We start from the raw sequence: 23,872 nt of genomic DNA, 5'->3' as shown, positions 1-23,872 counted from the left end.
TTTGCATGAGGTGGTCAAAGTATTGGAGTTTCAGCATCAACATCAGTCCTTCCAATGAACACCCAGGACTGATCTCCTTTAGGATGGGCTGGGTGGATCTCCTTGCACTCCAAGAGACTCTCAAGAGTCTTCTCCAACATCACAGTCCAAAAGCATCAATTCTTTGGTGTTCAGCTTTCTTTATAGTCCAACTCTCATATCCATACATGACTAGTGGAAAAACCACAGCCTTGACTAGATGGATCTTTTTTGGGAAAGTAATGTCTCTGCTTTTTAATATGCTGTCAAGCTTGGTTATAACTTTCCTTCCAAGCAGTGTCTTTTAATTTCATGACTGCAGTCACCATCTGCAGTGATTTTGGAGCAAAAAAAAAAAAAAAAAAGTCAGCCACTGTTTCTGCATCTATTTGCTATGAAGTGATGGGACCAGATGCCATGATCTTATTTTTCTGAATGTTGAGCTTTAAACCAATTTTTATACTCTCCTCTTTTCACTTTTATCAAGATGCTCTTTAGTTCTTCTTCACTTTCTGCCATAAGGGTGGTGTCATCTGCATATCTGAGGTTATTGATATTTCTTCTAGCAATCTTGGGGATTTCCTCATAGCTCAGTTGGTAAAGAAGCTGCCTGCAATGCAGGAGACCCTGGTTTGATTCCTGGGTCAGGAAGATCTGCTGGAAAAGGGATAGGCCAACCACTCCAGTATTCTTGGGCTTCCCTTGTGGCTCAGCTGGTAAAGAATCCACTTGCAATGCAGGAGACCTGGGTTTGATGCCCGGGTTGGGAAAATCCCCTGGAGAAGGGAAAGGCTACCCAGTCCAGTATTCTGGCCTGGAGAATTCCATGGACTATACAATCCATGGGGTCGCAATGAGTCAGACACAACTGAACCCTTTCACTCTCCTGGCAATCTTGCTTCCAGCTTGTGCTTCCTCCAGCCCAGCGTTTCTCATGATGTATTCTGTATATAAGTTAAATAAGCAGGGTGACAGTATACAGCCTTGATGTACTCCTTTTCCTATTTGGAACCAGTCTGTTGTGGATTATCTTTAAGTCTTCATTCAGTGAATAAACAAACAGAAGGATAATTTTAGATAGATGGATGGACATGTGGATAGTTCTTTCCTAGTCTAAAATTTCATTATTTCATGCGTTCTTAATGCAGTTCAGCTTTGAATTGTGAAAATACTGGATAATGAGATTGAGTAGAAGGACTCAATGTGTCAAACCCCCAGAAGAGGACAAAAATCACAGGATGTTTCCTTTTCAGAAATAGAAACCAGAAGAAAAGGTTAGAAAGGCACACATTAGGTGTCTTTTCTTTTTTACCTTGAAAACTGAGTTACTATGTGAACCAAGATGAAAATAGGACCAGAATGTCTCACACCTTCAGTGTGACTGGCACCGAGAAAGCAAACAAACAAATAAAACATTCAATCTTTTTCTTTAAATTTTTATTGGAGTATAGTTGATTCACAATGTTATGTTAGTTTCAAGTGTACAACAAAGTGAATCAGTTATACAAATACCCACTCTTTTTTAGATTTTTTTTCTCATATAGGCCATTACCGAGTATTGAGTAGAGTTCCTGTGCTTCACAGTAGGTCCTTGTTAGTTATCTATTTTATATATAGCAGGTGTGCATATGTCAACCCCAGCCTCCCAATATACCCCCCCTTATCCCCACAGTAATCATAAGTTTGTTTTCCACATCTCTATTTTGTAGATAAGTTCATTTGTATGCCCCTTTTTTTAGATTTCACATATAATCAATATCATATATTTGTCTTTCTCTGAGTTACTTTAGTCAGTATGACAATATCTAGGTCCATCCATTTGCTGCAAATGGCATTATTTTGTTCTTTTTATGACTGAGTAATATTTCATTGTATATATGTACCACATCTTCTTTATCTGTTCCTCAAATGATGGACATTAGTTTAGGACATCCATGTGCTGACTATTGTAAATGGTGCAGTAGGGAATATTGGACTGCATGTATCTTTTCAAATTATGGTATTCTACTAATATTTGCCCAGGAGTGGAATTGCTGGATCATACAGTAGGTCTATTTTAGTTTTTTTTAAAGAGTCTCCATACTACTCTCCATAGTAACTGTACCTATTTATATTCCTACCAATGTAATTAAAGAGAACCCTATTCTCCACACCCTCTCCAGCACTTAATGTTTGTAGATTTTTGAGACAGCCATTTAAACCAGTGTGAGGTGATACTTATCAATCTTTCATTATTAAAACAAAAATCCAAAATCTTATCAGGTTTACATGGAAATGTTTGACCAGAGATATCAGAACAAAACACTGATTTAGTTCCTTCAACGAACTTAAAGGCCAGTAGGAGAGGCAGATTTAAGTAATTGCATAAAATATGCTTAATTTCCCTGAGTGAAAATCATAGAAAAAACTTAGAGAAAATCATAGAGAAAAACTTCAGGGTATTAAGAGCCTGTGAGAGGGCAAGGCGCTTTTATGTAACCAGGACTTTCAGAGAGGTGTGGTTTAAGCTGGGACATGAAGAATGAAACAAAGGCTAAATAGGTTGAAATGAAGGTGTTGTGGTGGGTACATGGAAGAGGAAAAGATGCATGGTTTCACTAGCTTAAGAGATTTCATGGCATGAGTTCCATGATCATTGTCCATGATGGGTAGTAAAGGCCATCCGATTCAAAAACCCTCCTTGGCTGTCATTGGATTTGGATTATAACAAATGATAATAGTCTGAATTTAAGAGGAATTTAGAGAGTTTCCTGTAATTTGGAGATTTTATTATAAATTATTTTTTTCCATTTATTTTTATTAGTTGGAGGCTAATTACTTTACAATATTGAAAAACTGGATACAAATAATTTTTATATAATGAGATTCTGACCCATATTAAATCACTGTCACCTCTGCCACCAAGTCAGTGTTAATTAATGGAAAGGCTATGATTTTCAAATCAAGTGATATTCAGAGTTAAATTGACTCTACTGCCTTGTTTGATAAACAGCAGTCTGGCCAAGATGGACTACTGAGAGATAATTTTCTCTAGAACAATTATGAAATTGGCATAGCATAAGTACACTAATTTAAGTAGATAGAGTATGTTCAGTTTATTGAAATGAATCTTTTCAGTAGAAGGAAAAACACCCTTGAGAATGTTGTTAAGACAATATAACAAGTTAGATTAATATAGATTTGACCAGCAAATGATTCTTCACTTACTGGCCTTTGGATTTCAATAATATTTAGCCAGAGGCTGTTTTTCAAGTGCTGTCACTTGGGCTTTTTATAATGAAAGGCAGAAAGGAAGCTTTAATGAGCTCTATCCAAGTTCATAACATTCAGACTCCAAACCCAGAAAACAAAACCAGCCACCTGTAAATGTTTGACCTATTGTTCAGAAGGGAATTCTTTGAAAAGAGGTAGAGATTTGCAGAATATAGAAGTGAAGTTGGGAAAATACCAAAAGACAAAACTTCCCTACTTGAAAATTTAACAAAGTCAGCCTGATTCTACACTTTCAGGTAAAGTTATTCAGAACTATATTCCCAGAGTGATCTAGAAAAATAGCTTGCATTGAAAATTGTGTTCAATGTGCTAATCTGTTATTCCCAAAGTTAGAGTGAATGTGTTGAGTATTTTTTCCCTGATAACCCCAAATTTCAGTATATTTTTGGAATATCTTTAGAAAGAGTAAATCAGGCTATATCTCAGTTCTATATCTCCCATTTGCTCAGTGGGTACTGATAGGTATTAGCAAAGCAGAGAAAAGACCTTATGATAATACAAAATAAAATGTTCCACTTATGAAGTGTGTAATGTGAGCACTTGGCTAGGAATTTTATTAAGGCCAGTCTACGAAGGAGGTGTTTCTATTTTCAGCTAAGTTCAGTTTCTCAGTCATGTCTGACTCTTTGTGACCCAATGAACCACAGCACACCAGGCCTCCCTGTCCATCACCAACTCCCAGAGTCCACCCAAACCCATGTCCATTGAGTCAGTGATGCCATTCAACCATCTCATCCTCTGTCATCCCCTTCTCCTCCTGCCCTCAATCTTTCCCAGCATCAGGGTCTTTTCCATTGAGTCAACTCTTCGCATCAGGTGGTCAAAGTATTGGAGTTTCAGCTTCAACATCAGTCCTTCCAATGAACATCCAGGACTGATCTCCTTTAGGATGGACTGGTTGGATCTCCTGGCACTCCAAGGGACTCTCAGGAGTCTTCTCCAACACCACAGTTCAAAAGCATCAATTCTTCAGTACTCAGCTTTCTTTATAGTTCAACTCTCACATCCATACATGACCACTGGAAAAACCATAGCCTTGACTAGATGGAACTTTGTTGACAAAGTAGTGTCTCTGCTTTCTAATATGCTGTCTAGGTTGGTCTTAACTTTCCTTCCAAGGAGTAAGCATCTTTTAATTTCATGACTGCAATCACCTTCTGCAGTGATTTTGGAGCCCAGAAAAATAAAGTCAGCCACTGTCTCTACCGTTTCCCCATCTATTTGCCATGAAGTGATGGGACTGGATGCCATGATTTTAGTTTTCTGAATGTTGAGCTTTAAGCCAGCTCTTTCACCCTCTTCTTTCACTTTCATCATGAGGCCCTTTATTTAGTTCTTCACTTTCTGCCAACTAGCTAAAGCGCATCTCTGAGAAGTAAGGAACTTGTACACCATCATGAAACTTGAAAGCCGAGGTTCAAACTCAGAATTTTCCAATTCTAAAGAATAAGGGATTCTCATGATCTTAATTCATTTTTACCAAATATGATTCCTACTTGTACCATTTTAAATTTGCATCTGCCTGAATTATGTCATTTAGGGGAAAAAAAAGTTTTAACAGCTGTTGAAATTTTAGAGTACATTTAAGGTGATTCAGTGTTAGCTAAGTAGCAAATACATTCTTTCCTATGTGTCTTTGTTTCTTAATTTGTTGACAGTTGGGCTTTTACTTGTTTGTTCTACTGTGGGGATCGGCCTGCCCTCACCTGGGCCTGGTCTCCCCAAATCCAAAGTTCCTCAGATAGAGCATTTTAAAGTCCTCCAAAGGCTGCGGGGAGAAAACAATGGTCTGACTGCAATTCTCACTCTGCTCTTCTCAGTTTCTGTCTCATCCGTTTGCCATCCTCTGGAAGTAAACATTTATGAGAACTTTTGTGCTTTGAACTAATAAATCTGGTTGCCTCTGAGCTCCTCATTTTAGCTTTCTGCTAAGTGATGAAATACTCAAACATTGCTCATTCTTAAAGCTTTGCTTTTGTCATCTATCCTTTTCTTTCCATGTATATTTGTGCTCTTTTGACCTTTTTGTTTTTGTTCTGTAAAAATAATGTGATAAATACATTCTATATGCTTTGTTTCTAATGTTGAGATCATCAAATCTTTTAAAATTGAAATATATATACAAAAATGTGCATGCTGCTGCTGCTAAGTCGCTTCAGTCGTGTCCGACTCTGTGCGACCCCATAGACGGCAGCCCACCAGGCTCCCTGGGATTCTCCAGGCAAGAACTCTGGCGTGGGTTGCCATTTCCTTCTCAAACGCATGGAAGTGAAAAGTGAAAGTGAAGTTGCCCAGTCGTGTCCGACTCGTAGCGACCCCGTGGACTTCAGCCTGGCAGGCTCCTCCGTCCACGGGATTTTCCAGGCAAGAGTACTGGAGTGGGGTGCCATGGCCATAGATCACAAGTATACAAATCAATGAATGATCACAAATTAATCACTCCTGTCTGCCTTCCAGAGAAGCTCCACCTCCATAACCACAGTATCATTTACACCCTAGAAAATATTTATAGATTACACTATAACAGAGTAATTAGGATAATATTATTTGAATATACTCTGAAGTTCAAAGAGCTAAATACTGGTTCTGACATTTATTAGTTTTATGACCTTTAACCTTTCCAAATAAAAATTTAATTGTGTTACCCTCTTGCCTAAAATCTTTAAGGTATGATTGCCAGATTTGGCAAATAAAAATACAGAGCATTCAGATAAATTTCAATTTCAGATGAACAATGAATACTTTTATTTTTTAAGTATAAATGTGTCCCATGCAGTATTTGGGACATATTTATACTAAAAAGAAAATATTTACTGATTATCTGAAATTCAAATTTAACTGGTAGCCTGCATTTTATCTGGCAACTGTACTTTAATTACTTTTTTCCTGATGCACTATGAATGAAAAATAAGTTCTTTGTTGTGTCCTATGTGCTTTAAAAAATCATAACTCTGCTGGCCACTGTCTTACCTCTGTCACTACATCTTATGCAATTGTCTTCAAATCAGTGTGTTCCAGCCACATTGATTTTATGTCAATTTTTCCAATGCACTTTTTTTTTCTCAGAGACTTTGTTCCTTTACTTTTCCTCATCTTTCAGCTCTTACCTTAGATGGCATGTTTTCAGAGAGGCCGCTTGCCTACTTACCTAGGTAGATTCCCTCCTCCATTTGTTTCTAAAACTACAACTTGTAATTATCTGTTTCTTCAGATCTTGTTTTAAGCATCTTTTAATTCTGCAAGTTACTTGAGGGCAAGGACCTTGTCTGGTTCCTTCAGCAATGCTTACTGATCAGTTAGCAGTGCTTTTGGCACACACACACAAAATCTGCTAAATAAATACTTTAAGATTATTTAAAAATAAATGTGTCCATATTGTTTCAAATACTAGTATCCCCCTCAGTCTATTGTGCGCATTGAATAAAATAATATTAACAGAGTATATAGCTATATACTTGACACAGCCTAAGTGATCAATAACTGATAGTTATTTGTTTTACTTCTACTGATGATACTCTATGAAATGATACTATTCTGGCAGATATAGCCTTGTGATAATATTCTTTTAGGAAACCAACAAATAAACAAAGGAAGTCATCTCTTAAGAGCCTTTTGAATACCTACTAATATTAAAACTAACCCCTCTATGTATGTTTTCACAAATCACCCTCTTTATCCATAAGGACAGTTTATTTTACTATTAATACATTCTGTAAATACATTAACCCTTTTATCCTTAATTGAAGAGACCATCTACTTTTAGCTTTGGGGCCAGATATCCCATCCTTGCCCATCAGTCTTCTTCCTTTCCTTCCTGCCTGTCATTTCTCTCTCATCCTTCCTCCCTACTCCTTATATTCCTCATACCTAGTAGCTCAGTTGGTAAAGAGTGTGAAAGTCACTCAATTGTGTCTGACTGTTGATGACTGCATGAACTATACAGTCCTTGGAATTCCCTAGGGCAGAATACTGGAGCAGGCACCCTTTCCCTTCTCCAGGGGATCTTCCCAATCCAGGGATCAAACCCAGGTCTCCCGCATTGCAGATGGATTCTTTACTAGCTGAGCCACAAGGAAAGTCCAATAGGTAAATAATCTGCCTGCAATGCAGGAGACCCTGATTCAATTCCTGAGTCAGGAAAATCCACTGGAGAAGGGATAGGCTGCCCATTCCAGTATTCTTGGACTTCCCTTGTGGCTACTCCAGTATTCAAACCTAGAGAATTCCACGGGTTGTACAGTCCATGTGGTCATAAACAGTCAGACATGACTGAGCAACTTTCACTTTCAGTATTAATTAACCTCTAAACTAAACAAATATTTTTCATTTATTAATTTATTTTTAAAGCTCCTATTTTCTCTCCCCTTTCTATGTTTCCAAAATTTTCCCTTGACAGTTATTTTCCCAGACCACAATCAGCTTCAGAAGAGACTAAATTATTTCACCAGTAAACAAACAAACAAACAAACTAAAACAGGCAGAGGATTAAGAAGGGCAGAGACAGTCTGACCACCTTGAGTGATTTTTTTTTTTTTTTTTTTTGGCCATTGGCACAATTAATAGAGTACTATTGGAACATTTCAAACTGCTGAAAATTTATACTGCAATTTGTGATTGTTAAGCATGCAGAATGAAAGAATTCAGATCTTTTCATAAAGAGTTTCATTCAGTCTCCTTGCAATTATTCACTGAGAAATCAGCGCATGTAAAGTGCTATGTTAAGGGCCAAGGTATAGTACATACTTCTCATTTAGTGAGGGACACAAATAAAAACCAACGAGATAAACCTCTTAAGGGTGTGAGAAATATATACAAAGATCAATTAATAATGAGAGAATCAATAAGGTTTGGTAGAAATGATGGTTTTTCAGGTAGGTTATCAAGGATGACTAATAAATGTATATGAGGAATAAAGAGAAATGAATGTTCTTACCAACTACATATAGAACATATTTTGTTGTTTGGACATTCTGAATTTTTTTTTTTATTTGGCTATAGACCAGTCTCATAGAGAACCTTTAATAGCAATTTGAGTTAGTCAGCTCTCTTTAACTTATAGTATAGTAACAAATGATCTCAAAATCTTAGTAGCTTGCAATTAAAGATTTGATTTCTCAGTATTACTACATAAACTTTGTAGAATGGTTGTAATCCACCTCTCCCTGCTGCCGCCCCCGCCATCTTATTTATTCTGGGACCAAGGTTTAAAGTAGATTCCTTACTAGCTGCTCAGAAGTGGTATGTGTCACCTCCGCACATATTCACTGGCCAGAGAAAGTTACATGGAAAAGCCTAATGGTAATGGTGCTCCCAAGAAGCGCAATGTGTACCTGTTGAAAACTCCCCTCTATTGAGGCATATACCACAGGAAATACCAATATGGTAAATATTAATTAGATATTCCAGTTTGCTCAACATGTAGCTTATACTAATGCTGATTATAATTTATTTACACATCTTTATTGCCTTTGCCTAGATGCTCTAAGAAACTTAATAATCATTCTTTGCAAATCTCTTGAATTTTGGAAATATTTTTTTAACAGACATTTTAAGAAATTCATTTTCTAAAGTTGCAGAAACCCAATAGGACATCTCCAATTTTCATAAGAGTAAAGAAGCAACAGTGGCAAGGAAATATGGGGGGGGTTGACTATAAGATTGGCTGGTGAATGGGTACCTGGGTTGAAAGGGATTTCGCAGCTAAGGAGGATTGGACAGCATACTGTAATATCACCAATAGGAGGAGAAACAGTGCCTCCATCAGGCTGACAGTCATATTCAGTTGATAATTTGCAAATAACTTTCTTTTAAAATCATTCTCTTAACTTGTAATTATGAGAAAATTAATTAATTCATAGAAAATTCAGTTTTAAATTCCAAACACAACTTGTGATATGGAGTATCACACTTTTTAGGCCATATTTTACCCTTTATATGGTTTATCTTTACATTTAATTTGTTTGGGGGACATATAAAACAAACAACTCTCAACCTGGAGGGTAATGTTCTATAGAAATTTTGTGTCATTGTTGATGGCCTTTGAAAATGCACTTGGATTTTCTACCATCTATAGACAATTTTAAATATTCAACAAAAGGGGAAATTATCATACTTACACTGCATATAAGTTTAAAGCCAAAATAAAAGTGTTTTTATATTCCTTAAGTTTGTGTAATGCAAACTACTTGCACTGGTCCTACTTCACTTGTTTTTAAAGTATAGATATGGAGAAGACTCTTGAGAATCCCTTGGACTGCAAGGATTTCAAACCAGTCAATCCTAAAGAAAATCAATGCTGAATATTCATTGGAAGGACTGATGCTGCAGCTGCAGCTCGAATACTTTGGCTACCTGATACAAAGAGTCAAATCATCAGAAAAGATCATGATGCTGAGAGAGATTGAAGGAAGGAGAAGGGGACAACATCACTGGATGGCATCACTGATTAAATGGACATGAGTTTGAGCAAGCTCCAGGAGATGGTGATGGACAGGGAGCCTGGTGTGCTGCAAAGAGTCGGACACAACTGAGCGACTGAACAGTAACAATGTAAATCCCTCCCATCCTCCTTAAAAACCTTCAAGAATTTCTCATTGCTCTTAGGTTAAAGCCTACAGACCTTTAAAATGACTGCAAAATACAACATGATATTGATCCCCCCCAAAAATGTCTTTAAGATAGTTTCACATGGACACCATGGTCCATGAATCAATTTAAGAGAGGAAAATAGCCAAACAAGAAGGAAAGAAATCCATATACACTAATTCCTAGAAAGATCTGCAAGTTACTGAAAAGACCAGGGCTAAATAAAGTTAAGAGGAAATTCATAAATCATATGAATCATAAATTGTGTTGTGTAGTGTGGCTGTATTATACATCATCAAATTGATAGGTAGAACAAAAGCTACTGTTTATTCAGCACTTTTAAATTCCAGACTCATGTTCAGAAAACTAAGATCATGGCATCCGGTCCTATCACTTCCTGGCAAATAGATCGGGAAACAGTGGCTGACTTTATTTTTCTGGGCTCCAAAACCACTGCAGATGGTGATTGCAGCCATGAAATTAAAAGACACTTACTCCTTGGAAGGAAAGTTATGACCAACCTAGATAGCATATTAAAAAGCAGAGACATTACTTTGCCAACAAAGGTCCATCTAGTCAAGGCTATGGTTTTTCCTGTGTTCATGTATGGATGTGACAGTTGAACTATAAAGAAAGCTGAGCACCGAAGAATTGATGCTTTTAAACTGTGGTGTTGGAGAAGACTCTCAAGAGTCCCTTGGTCTGCAAGCAGATCCAACCAGTCCATCCTAAAGGAGATCAGTCATAGGTGTTCATTGGAAGGGCTGATGTTGAAGCTGAAACTGTAATACTTGGCCACCTGATGCGAAGAGCTGACACATTTGAAAAGACCGTGATGCTGGGAAAGATTGAGAGCAGGAGAGGGGATGACAGGGGATGAGATGGTTGGATGTCATCACTGACTCAATGGACATGGGTTTGGGTGGACTCTGGGAGTTGGTGATGGACAGGGAGGCCTGGCGTGCTCCGGTTCATGGGGTTGCAAAGATTCGGAAATGACTGAGCGACTGAACTGAACTGATACATGATATCTAATTTAATTTCAAAAGAAACCTGCAAGGTAGATATTAATAGTACTATTTACACATAAGGAAAAGAAAGGCTGCGAAGTCAATTAAAAGGGGAAAACTTTATATAGCAAGTAATTGAAAAAGCCTGGGTTACAAACCTATATAGAGCAAATTTCAAAAATCTTTCCAAAACTACATAAGGTTATCTCTTTATAGAGAATAAAATGGAATTTAAATTTTGAATTTCATCAAAGTTAGTGTGTTGACTGTATGTTTGGTCTGTTTATACATTAAAAATGGAGACTTTGAAACTAGGACTTTACAAACCATGCCCTCAACCTTAGCACCTGATTACATTTAGTTATATAATTCTTAAATTCCTGAAATTGAAAAATATTAATACTAATTTCTTAAAACTATATTTTATGAGAAAGATTAAAAATAGAAATTCTTAAAAAATGGATTTTACTTCTGTTTTCTTTCATTTTATGTGTCAATTTCCCAAGAATCAAAGCATATCACAAAGAGAGCAGAGTAAAATTTTCATGATAAATACTGGTTAACATCTAGATAAAGATTTTTTTCATCTATTTGTGTGTACTAGATGAATGACAAAAAAGACTAGATCTAATGGGGTAATTTGTTAAAAATTATTATTATTACAATTGTTAATATGGTTCATACTGTATTAATTTTTTTTATTTTGTAAGAATCACATAATTCTATGTCCTTTGCAAAACATTAATAGTAGAGAGAGTATCATATGAAAAAGCCACTAGAAAGGGCGTTGCAGAAGTGGTTTTGGTCTATTCACATGACACTAATCAACTTTAAAGTGGATTATGAAGTTTGATAAGAAAAGCAAACTTCAAATGTATACCCCAGTTACTAAGATGGACTCTGTTTTTATGCTGTTGGTTGTTGCAATTCTTTTTAGTGGGTAATTATGGTATTACTGAGACATAATTTTTAGGTTATGTGCCTCTTTTTTAAAATCAAAACAAAACAATTAGATCTGTCTTAATAGCCGACTGGCTTTTATATTACAGTTCTCTAATTATAAAAAAGCAAATCAGGAAGTATTCCAGATTATTTTCACATACACTAATTATTATATGTACTCCATTCTTCCTTAAGTAACCAATAGTAATTCAAATATAAAACAGCAAGGTTAATAAAGCATCCCACTTGAGGTCACTAATATAATATATTATGTATAGTGTATCATGATTTCTGTCAGTTCTGTTTTCTGGCCTCATCAAAAGCTTCTATCAGCAACAACTTCCTATATACATTTGAAAAGTAAGACCTTGCCTTAAGGATGTTGGCATTCTGCTTCATATTTATCATGTGGTAGGAAACAGACAAAAACAGATCAGATGATCTGCATTGCAAGGGCACAGTTAAGAACTGGATGGTTTAAAACATCTGAAACTTCAGAATGTCCTTGAACTTCCATCTATGCATTTTAAATATAATGTTGAAGTATCATGCATTAAAATACATAAAGGGAAATAACAGATTCAAAGAGAAATAAGTCAAAATTATTTCAGATTCTTTTATCTCTAAAATATAAAGTGCATGGATTCTGTAGGATGGAGTACAAAGAAAAGACTTCAATTTAAGTCCTCTCTCCTAACTACTGCTTGTGATTCTGAGCACTTGCATATTATGGACCAAAAATAGCTCTCTGGAGTGATATATGAAGGCAGGATCACAGCCCCCATATGGAGTAGTTAGTTGGTCTTCTACATTTTCTCTCTGTTCCTAAATCTTCAGTTGTCTTGGACCCCTGCATTATTCTTTGTGCTACATCTATGCTATGCATGGTGATTTAGAAAGGCAGAGGAACCAGAGATCAAATTGCCAACATCTGTTGGATCATAGAAAAAGCAAGAGAATTATGGATAAAAATATCTACTTCTGTCTCATTGACTACGCTAAAACCTTTGACTCTGTGGATCACAACAAACTGTGGAAAAGGCTTAAAGAGATGAGACTATCAAACCGCCTTCCCTGCCTCCTGAGAAATCTGTATGCAGATCAAGAAGCAACAGTTAGGACCAGACATAGAAGAAGAGACTGGTTCCAAATAGGGAAAGAAGTATATCAAGGCTGCATATTGCTACCCTGTTTATTTAACTTATATGCAAAGTATATCATGCAAAATGCCAGGCTGGATGAAGCACAAGTTAAAATCAAGATTGCTAGGAGAGATATGAATAACCTCAGGTACACAGATGACACCACCCTTATGGCAGAAATTGAAGTGAAACTAAAGAGCCCCTTGGTGAATGTGAAAGAGAAGAGTGCAAAAACTGGCTTAAAACTCAACATTCAAAAAACTAAGTTCATGGCATCTGGCCCAACCACTTCATGGTAAATACATGGGAAAACAATGGAAACAGTGACAGACTTTATTTTCCTGGACTCCAAAATCACTGCAGATGGTGACAGTAGTCATGAAATTAAAAGATACTTGCTCCTTGGAAGAAAAGCTATGGCCAACCTAGACAGCATATTAAAAAGCAGAGACATTAATTTGCCAACAAAGGTCCATCTAGTCAAAACTATGGATTTTCCAGTAGTCATGTATGGATAGGGCTTCTCTCAGAGCTCAGTAGGTAAAGAATTTGCCTGCAATGCAAGAGACTCGAGTTTGATTCCTTGGTTGAAAATCCCCTGGAGAAGGAAATGGCAACCCACTCCAGTATTCTTGCCTGAAGAATCCCACGGACAGAGGAGCCTGGTAGGCTACAGTCCATGGTGTTGTAAGAGTCATACACGACTTAGTGACAAACCACCATGTATGGATGTGAGAGTTGGACTATAAAGAAATCTGAGAGCCACAATATTGATGCTTTTGAACTGTGAAGTTGGAGAAGACTCTTGGGAGTCCCTTGGACTAAAAGGAGATCAAAGCAATCAATCCAAAAGGAAATCAGTCCTGAATATTCATTGGAAGAACTGATGCTGAAGGTGAAGCTCCAATACTTGGCCACCTTATGTGAAGAACTGACACCCAGGAAAAACCCTGATGGGAAAGATTGAAGGCAGGAGGAGAAGAGGACCACAGAGGATGAGATGGTTGGATGGCATCACTGACTCCATGGACATGAGTTTGAGCAAGCTCTGGAAGTTGGTGATGGACAGAGAAGTCTGGTGTGCTGCAGTCCATGTGGTTACAAACGGTGGGACATAACTGAGCAACTGAACTGAACCAATGCTATGTACACCAACCCTCTGCGAATTTATTTACTTTTCTCCAATCTCATTGCCTCAATCCTCTCAATTAAACCACTACACCAGCCTTTTAATCTAACCTGCTTCCTTGCATCTGATTTTCTGTCAGTTATGTAACTTTCAAAGACTTCAATAGCTGTACTGGGACCTTCTAAATTGTGTCTTATGTGTTATACTCAGAAAATATTACATTAATTTTGTTCCACAAAGCTCTGTTCTAAGTTGTTTGCCTAAAATGTTGTGTTACTTACATGGATGTAAGTATTACTCAAGGACAAGTTTTAGTCGCTTCAATTGTGTCCGACTCTGTAACCCCATGGATTGTTGCCCACCAGGCTCCTCAATCCATGGAATTCTCTAGGCAAGAATACTGAGCGGGTTGCCATTGATTTATCCAAGGGATCTTTCCAACCCAGGGATAGAACCCAGGTCACCTGCATTGCAGGCAGATTCTTTACTGTCTGAACCAACAGGGAAGCCAAAATTGCACTCAGCCTAAAAGGATATTGCCATCTTCTTCATAAAGAATTTCCAAATCTCCTTAGGTTCGATTACTGCTTCTCCATTCATGATCTGACCCTCCTCACTTTTGTAAAATAAAAATGATTCACAATGAGGATATCTAAATACAGATTCCATAAAGATGTAATGCTATAAACTTGGTAACGTATAAATAACAATGGATGAAGCACAAGCTGGAATCAAGATTGCTGGGAGAAATATCAAAAACCTCAGGTAGGCAGATGACACCAGCCTTATGGCAGAAAGTGAAGAAGAACTAAAGAGCCTCTTGCTGAAAGTTAAAGAGGAGAGTGAAAAAGTTGGCTAAAAGTTCAGCATTCAGAAAACTAAGATCATGGCATCTGGCCCCATCACTTCATGGCAAATAGAAAAACAGTGGAAACAGTGGCTGACTTTATTTTTTTGGGCTCCAAAATCACTGCAGATGGTGACTGCGCCATGAAATTAAAAGACGCTTACTCCTCAGAAGGAAAGCTATGACCAATCTAGACAGCACATTAAAAAGCAGAGACATTACTTTGCCAACAAAGGTCCATCTAGTCAAGCCTATAGTTTTTCCTGTGTTCATGTATGGATGTGACAGTTGGACTATAAAGAAAGCTGAGCACTAAAGAATTGATGCTTTTGAACTGTGGTGTTGGAGAAGACTCTTGAGAGTCCCTTGGACTGCAAGGAGATCCAACCAGTCCATCCTAAAGGAGATCAGTCCTTAGTGTTCATTAGAAGGACTGATGCTGAAGCTGAAACTCCAATACTTTGGCCACCTAATGCGAAGAGCTGACTTATTTGAAAAGACCCTGATGCTGGGAAAGATTGAGGGCAGGAGGAGAAGGGGACGACAGAGGATGAAATGGTTGGATGGCATCACCAACTCAATGGAAATGAATTTGGGTAAACTCCAGGAGTTAGTGATGGACAGGGAGGCCTGGAGTGCTGTGGTCCATCGGGTCACAAAGAGTCGGACACGACTGAGTGACTGAACTGAGATGAACTGAAATAACAGTTCTTTTCAATCTGGTCCTCTGTTTACTGCACTCAGTATTTTCTTTGTTGGAAAGTGTGTGTTTTGTGTGTGTATGTGGGGGCATATGAGTGTGACCAAATAGTTACAAATATCTAATTTCTTTTATTAGTTCAGAAGGTAAGTTTCATGCAAAATTCATGACTGATGTATCCCCTTTTGCCTATTCTAATGCCTTCTACACTGTTGCGACATTTGATGAATGCCTGGTAACTGAATAAAATTTATTATTCTATTTTCTGGTGTTTTTATTTACTCAGTGGTTTGTTTCTAAATGGTTATAAATTAATGTGTTTTCCCTGTCATTTGTATTAAAAGAAGTATATTCATAAAGTGTTTTTAATTGGCTTGTTATATATCTTGAGGGAAAGTTAAGTCTTTTTGTTAATTCCCCAACCATATTAATATAGAGGAAGTTATTGAATATTGGGCAAGGAACATTAATTCCGTCCCCCTAAGATTTATTGTCAGTCATCCAGATATTCAGCAATATTTAAATGTACTTTTTTGAGATGACTAAAAAAGTCATATATTTCTCTTTTATTTTTTCTGCAAAATTATTATATTTGTTTTATAAATTATAAATAACTTTAAATTTTTAATAAACTGTATAATCTGAACACATTTGTATGAATAAAATTATAATTTTAAATACACTATGCTTACAACAATTGTAGTAAGCAGCATAAGACCAGTCCTCAAAAGATAAATCTACATTAAACTGAAGCATCATGAAAAATGCATGGGAAAATGCAATAGGAAGAAACATAATTACTATGGATTAAAAATTTTGCATGGGAGTGGAGGAGAATAAAATCTATCAAGTCACTAAATTATATTATCTTTATTGTGACACATTACGAGAATTATTAACACTATTATTCTTAAATTATAAGTTAAAATCGGCTTGAGGCCCTCACTTTATTCAATTGGCTAACATTTGACATTTGATTCATAAGTCACATAAGGCTATGCATAAGAGACACAGGATCTAGTGAAAATACAGAGCTCCAACCCAGGCTCCATCCATGGGTTCCCAGATTCTTATTTAAATAGTTCAGATCTAGAGTGCCTGTGGATTATCTGAAAGGAATTACCAGAAAATTGAAGAACTATATTTATGTTTCTATCACAAAATGGCTTACTACATTTGCTTACTCATCCCTAGGTTTCAGAAAATTGATTCAAAGCTATGAATTAAAGACTGAAGCAAAACTACCTTGGTAGCTTTATAGATGACACTGGAAATTGGCATCATTTAACTAACTTTGATAAGCCATACAAATTCCCCTAATATTTAAATTAATCTGGAGAAATGTTTTTATTCAGAATCCTTATAAATCATCCCCTTTCCTTAGACATCTGTCTTTGAAGGTCACTGTATTAGTTTGCCATGGATTCTTCAGTAGTGTAACAGACTGGGTGCCTTAAACAGCTGAAAAATATTTTCTCATAGTTTTGGAGTCTAGTAGCCCAAGACTTGGATTCCTTGTTGGCTCAGTGGTAATGAATTCACCTGCCAGTGCAAGGAACACGGCTTTGATCCCTGGGTCAGGAAGATCCCCTGGAGAAGGAAATGGCAACCCATTCCAGTAGTTTTGCCTGGGAAATCTCATGGACAGAGGAGCCTGCAGGTTACAATCTGTGGGGTCACAGAGACAGACACGATTTATGACTGAGCACCCATGCAGCCCAAGATCAAGTGTTGGCAGAATTGTTCTTTTCCAAGGCTTCTTTCCTTGGCTTGTAGATGGCTGTACACAGCCATGTGTCTTCATATGGTCTTCCCTCTGTGTTCTACTTTCCTCTTTTTATAAGGATGCCAGTTAGATTGGGGTTCAACCAATATTTTTATTTTAAACTTAATTATCTCTAGAAACTCTCTCTCTCAAAATATGGTCACATTCTGAGGTACTGTGGGTTAAGACTTCAATCATGATTCTTGGTGGGACATGATTCAACCCATAATGATCACATTCTTGAAGACGTTTTCTCCAATGTCCTCAATACTGCCCCCTACCCATTCATGTTTCCAAAAACTACTATCTTGTATCAGGCTTTAACTTTATTTATATAATCTGCCTTATCTCAGATTTTTGTCCTGGAGGGAAACGGTGATCTGTTCTCTTTGTTGCTTTCTCCATAGAGATTTTCAATAACTATATTTATTTCTTAGTACTGTCTTAAATGGGGGTCTTCTCCAGTGGCTTAGTAGTAAAAAAAAAAAATCTGCCTGCAATGCAGGAGCTTCAGGAGATGTGGGTTTGATCCCTGGGTCAGAAAGTTCCCTGGAGGAGAACATGGCAACTTGCTCCAATATTCTTGCCTGGAGAGTCCCATGAACAGAAGAGCCTGTCCTGCCATAGGGTTGCAAAGAGTCCATAGGGTCACAAAGAGTCAAACGCAACTGAAGCAACTTAGCAGGCACACACACTGTCTCATGAATATTATACTTCAAAGATAATTTGACATTGTGTTTCACACATAATTAGCACTCATAATTCAATAAAGGATCATTATTCTCTCCATCTCCCTCGCCTTCCCACCTCTCTCTCTCTCTGTCTCTGCCTCTCTTATACACATAGAACATACCATCATTTCCAAATATCTACATTTAAGAAGTGGCTAAATACCTGCTCAAACTGACGTTCCTCATTTTCTTCCAGGTAAGTCATGACATAGCCCATAAGAAGCATACAGAATTCTGTAAGTTTCCATGGATTTGCTTTGTTTCTTCTAGGAATGCTGTCAATATCCATAATGACAGAATATTATTTAATATGAATTTATCTCTTTTTCTAGTTAATTGTAATAAATAACTATATCTACCATCACCTAAATACAACTGCGTTCTTGGCACTTCACACATATAATTGGATTTTATATGATAACCATGTAAATAATGAAGGTATTATGTTCATATTTTACAGAATACAAAATATATTCTAAGAGTGGCTAAGTAAAAGGTCACATAGATAAACAGTAATGGAATTTTAGTCCAGGTTTCTCTGTGTCAAAGCTCTCTGCTCTTTTCATTATTCTATATTTTTTTTCTTTGTCTTAAACCAACAATAATCAGCAGACAATGACGAATGATTGCGCATGCCTGAATAACATAACCCTGAAAAATTCATGTCTACCTGAAATATGTGTATTTGAAATACAGCCTTTGCAAATGTAATAAAATTGAGGATATACTGGATTAGGGTGAACCCTAAATCCAATAGGATTGATGCCTTTATGAGAATAAAACCCAAAGTTTGCAGCAACAACTTCTGATAGACTTTCTAACCTGCCAACCTGACCTTGGATTTTGGACTTGCACCCCACAATAATTTAAGCCAATTCCTTTCAGTAAGTCCCCTTAAATATCCTATCAGTTTGTTTCTCTGGTGAGCCCTGATAGGCATAGTGATCCTATGAGTTCTTGGCCTATTCTTCTGGTAACTATCACGTTTTTCCATTCCATCTTAAAGACCTACAAAATTCTCATTGTGCATATCTTTCATTTCCAAGATTCAATTTATTCCAAGCTAGTCTAGTCTATTTTTTATGAAATTGTAAATGAAATTGTTTTCTTATTTTCCTTTTCAGATAGCTTGTAGTTAGTATACACAAATGCCTAGAATTCTACACATTGATTGTATATCACTGCCATGAAATTACCTCTTAAAGCAGCTTTTGCAGCATCCTGTGAGTTTTGGTTTGTTGTAACTACATTGTCACGTGTCTCAAATATTACTTGATTTCTCTTTTGATTTCTTCTTTGACCTATTGGCTATGCATAAGTAGGCAGTTTTAATCTCCACATATTTGTGATTTTCCAGTTTTCCTCTTGTAACTGATTACTAGTTTCATACCACTATAGTCAGAAAAGATGCTTCATTTGATATCCATCTTCCTAAAATTATTAATATTTGTTTCATGGCATAACACATATGATAAATCCTGATGAGTGTCCCATGTATACTTGAGAGGAATATACTTTCTTCTTGCTTTTGGATGGAATGTTCTGTAAATGTTTGCTAAGTCCATCCAGCCTATTATGTCATTTAAGTTCAAGGTTTCTTATTGATTATCTGTCTGTATGCTTTATTCATTATTGAAAGTGGGGTACTGAAGTCCCCTGCTCTTATTGCATTTTGAAGGTTTATGTTTGTTATATCCTTTTATGTGTATCCCTTTATGTCTGTTAATATTTTCCTTATATATTTAGGTGCTTTTATATTGGATACATAAATAATTGGAAATATTACTTACTCTATTGAATTGATCCATTTGTCTCTTTGCCTTAAAGCCTATTTGTATTACATTGTACATCACTAACAAATTATTATATTTATAGTTATTTTTATCAATTATTTTACATTTTAACCTTGCTACGAGCTATGCAAGTGATTAAGCCACCACCATTAAAGCATGAAAATGTTTTCAATGTAACTATATAGCAACATTCAATTGATATTTATACTTTCATATGTTTTCCTGTAATTGATTAGTACTCTTTCATTTCATCTTAAAGAAGTCACTTTAACAATTCTTAAAGCTGGTCCAGTGGTGATAAACGACTTCAGTTTTTGCTTGATTCTGCAACTGTGTCTCTCTCTTTCAGTTCTGAGTGAAAATTTTACTGGATAGAATATTCTTGGCTAGGAGAATTTTTGTTTTCTTTTCTTTTTATTTTTATTTATTATTTATTTATTTCTTGAGCCCTTTGACTCTATTACACTATATCCCTCTGACCTTCAAAGTTTCTACTGAAAATATGCTATTACTCTTATGGGTGTTCTTTTGAACATGACAGGCTGTTTTTCTTTTTATTTTCTTCTGCTTTTAAGATTTGATCTTTAACATTTGATATATTAATTAAAATAATCTTGGTGTGAGATGCTTCATCTTACTTCGAACTCCCTGGAATTCCTGTATCTGTATGTCTATTTCTTTCTTCAGGTTTGGGAATTTCCTGGCCTCCATTATCTTTACAGATAAGCTTTCTGACCCTTGATTGCTCTTTTCTCCTTCTGGGATTCCGATAATCATGATGGTGTGATCACTCACCTAGAGCCAGATATCCTGGAATGTGAAGTCAAGTGGGCCTTAGGAAGCATCACTATGAACAAAGCTAGTGGATGTGATGGTATTCCAGTTGAGCTATTTCAAATCCTGAAAGATAATGCTGTGAAAGTGCTGCACTCAATATACCAGCAAATTTGGAAAACTCAGCAGTGGCCACAGGACTGGAAGAGGTCCGTTTTCATCCCAATCCCAAAGAAAGGCAAAGCCAAAGAATGCTCAAACTACCACCTTGCACTCGTCTCACACGCTCGTAAAGTAATGCTCAAAATTCTCCAAGCCAGGCTTCAGCAATACGTGAACCGTGAACTTCCAGATGTTCAAGCTGCTTTTAGAAAAGGCAGAGCAAAAAAAAAAAAAAAAAAGAAAAGGCAGAGGAACCAGAGATCAAAACATCCGCTGGATCATCGAAAAAGCAAGAGAGTTCCAGAAAAACATCTATTTCTGCTTTATCGACTATGCCAAAGCCTTTGACTGTGTGGCTCACAATAAACTGTGGAAAATTCTGAAAGAGATGGGCATACCAGACCACCTGACCTGCCTCTGGAGAAACCTGCATGCAGACGAGCAAGAAACAGTTAGAACTGGGCATGGAACAACAGACTGGTTCCAAATAGGAAAAGCAGTATGTCAAGGCTGTATATTGTCACTCTGCTTATTCAACTTATATGCAGAGTACATCATGAGAAACGCTGGGCTGGAAGAAGCACAAGCTGGAATCAAGATTGCCAGGAGAAATATCAATAACCTCAGATATGTAGATGACACCAACCTTATGGCAGAAAGTGAAGAGGAACTAAAGAGTCTCTTGATGAAAGTGAATGAGGAGAATGAAAAAGTTGGCTTAAAACTCAACATTCAGAAAACTAAGATCATGGCATCTTATCCCATCACTTCATGGCATATAGATGGGGAAACAGTGGAAGCAGTGTCAGACTTTATTTTTGGGGGCTTCAAAATCACTGCAGATGGTGATTGCAGTCATGATATTAAAAGACGTTTACTCCTTGGAAGTAAAGTTATGACCAACCTAGTTAGCATATTAAAAAGCAGAGATATTACTTTGCCAACAAAGGTCCATCTAGTCAAGGCTATGGTTTTTCCATTGGTCATGTATGGATGTGAGAGTTGGATTGTGAAGACAGCTGAGCGCCGAAGAATTGATGCTTTAGAACTGTGGTGTTGGAGAAGACTCTTGAGGGTCCCTTGGACTGCAAAGAGATCCAACCAGTCCATCCTAAAGGAGATCAGCACTGGGTGTTCATTGGAAGGACTGTTGTAGCTGAAACTCCAGTACTTTGGCCACCTGATACGAAGAGCTGACTCATTTGAGAAGACCGTGATGCTGGGAAAGATTGAGGGCAGGAGGAGAAGGGGATGACAGAGGATGAGATGGTTGGATGGCATCGTTGACTCGATGGACATGGGTTTGGGTGGACTCTGGGAGTTGGCGATAGACAGGGAGGCCTGGCATTCTGCGGTTCATGTAGTCGCAAAAAGTCGAAACTACTGAGTGACTGAACTGAACTGATATTATGAATATTGGTCCATTTCATAAGCCCCTTAAGTTATCTTAAATCTTTTTCATACTTTTTATTTTTCTTTTGTGACTCTTGTCTTTGAGGATGTTGATCTTTTTCTTCTACTTCATTTAGTTTTCTGTTCTTTAATGAATTTTCAGTTTACCAATTGTATTCTTCAGTTTCATAACTTCTGTTTAGTGTCTTTTAATATTTTCTATCTGTTTTTTAAAACCTTGCTTTCTTCACACATTGTTTTCATAAGTTCAGTGAGGATCTTTATACTGCTATTTTGAACATTTAATCAGGAAAAATAATTTGTCTCCTTTCACTAAAGTATGTTCCTGGGGCTTTATCTTTTTCTTTCATTTGGGATTCAGTTCAGTTCAGTTCAGTCGCTCAGTTGTGTCCAACTTTTTGCGACCCCATGAATCTCAGCATGCCTGGCCTCCCTGTCCATTGCCAACTCCCAGAGTTTACTCACACTCATGTCCATCAAGTCAGTGATGCCATCCAGCAATCTCATCCTCTGTCGTCCCCTTATTCTGCCCCCATCCCTCCCAGCATCAGGGTCTTTTTCAGTGAGTCAACTCTTCTCATGAGGTGGCCAAAGTATTGGAGTTTCAGCTTCAGCATCAGTCCTTCCAATGAACACTCAGGACTGATCTCCTTTAGGATAGACTGGTTGGATCTCCTTGCAGTCCAAGGGACCCTTAAGAGTCTTCTCCAACACCACAGTTCAAAAGCATCAATTCTTCAGTTCTCAGCTTTCTTCACAATCCAACTCTCACATCCATACATGACCAATGGAAAAACCATAGCCTTGACTAGATGGACCTTTGTTGGCAAAGTAACGCCTCTGCTTTTTAATATGCTATCTAGGTTGGTCCTAACTTTATTTCCAAGGAGTAAGCGTCTTCTAATTTCATGGCTGTAATCACCATCTGCAGTGATTTTGAAGCCCCGCAAAACAAAGTCTGACACTGCTTCCACTGTTTCCCCATCTATATGCCATGAAGTGATGGGACAAGATGCCATGATTTTAGTTTTCTGAATGTTGAGTTTTAAGCCAACTTTTTCATTCTCCTCATTCACTTTCATCAAGAGACTCTTTAGTTCCTCTTCACTTTCTGCCATAAGGTTGGTGTCATCTACATATCTGAGGTTATTGATATTTCTCCTGGCAATCTTGATTCCAGCGTATACTTCTTCCAGCCCAGCCTTTCTCTTGATGTTCTCTGCATATAAGTTGAATAAGCAGGGTGATAATATACATCCTTGACATACTGCTTTTCCTATTTGGAACCAGTCTGTTGTTCCATGCCCAGTTCTAACTGTTTCTTGCTCGTCTGCATACAGATTTCTCCAGAGGCAGGTCAGGTGGTCTGGTATGCCCATCTCTTTCAGAATTTTCCACAGTTTATTGTGAGCCACACAGTCAAAGGCTTTGGCATAGTCAATAAAGCAGAAATAGATGTTTTTCTGGAACTCTCTTGCTTTTTCGATGATCCAGCGGATGTTGGCAATTTGATCTCTGGTTCCTCTGCCTTTTCTTTCTTTTTTTTTTTTTTTCCCTCTGCCTTTTCTAAAAGCAGCTTGAACATCTG

Source organism: Muntiacus reevesi, chromosome 1 (assembly GCF_963930625.1).
Source record: "Muntiacus reevesi chromosome 1, mMunRee1.1, whole genome shotgun sequence".
In the NCBI taxonomy this organism is placed as follows: domain Eukaryota; kingdom Metazoa; phylum Chordata; class Mammalia; order Artiodactyla; family Cervidae; genus Muntiacus; species Muntiacus reevesi.
The sequence above is the reverse complement of the archived record's forward strand: the minus strand, read 5'-3'. Positions refer to the sequence as shown.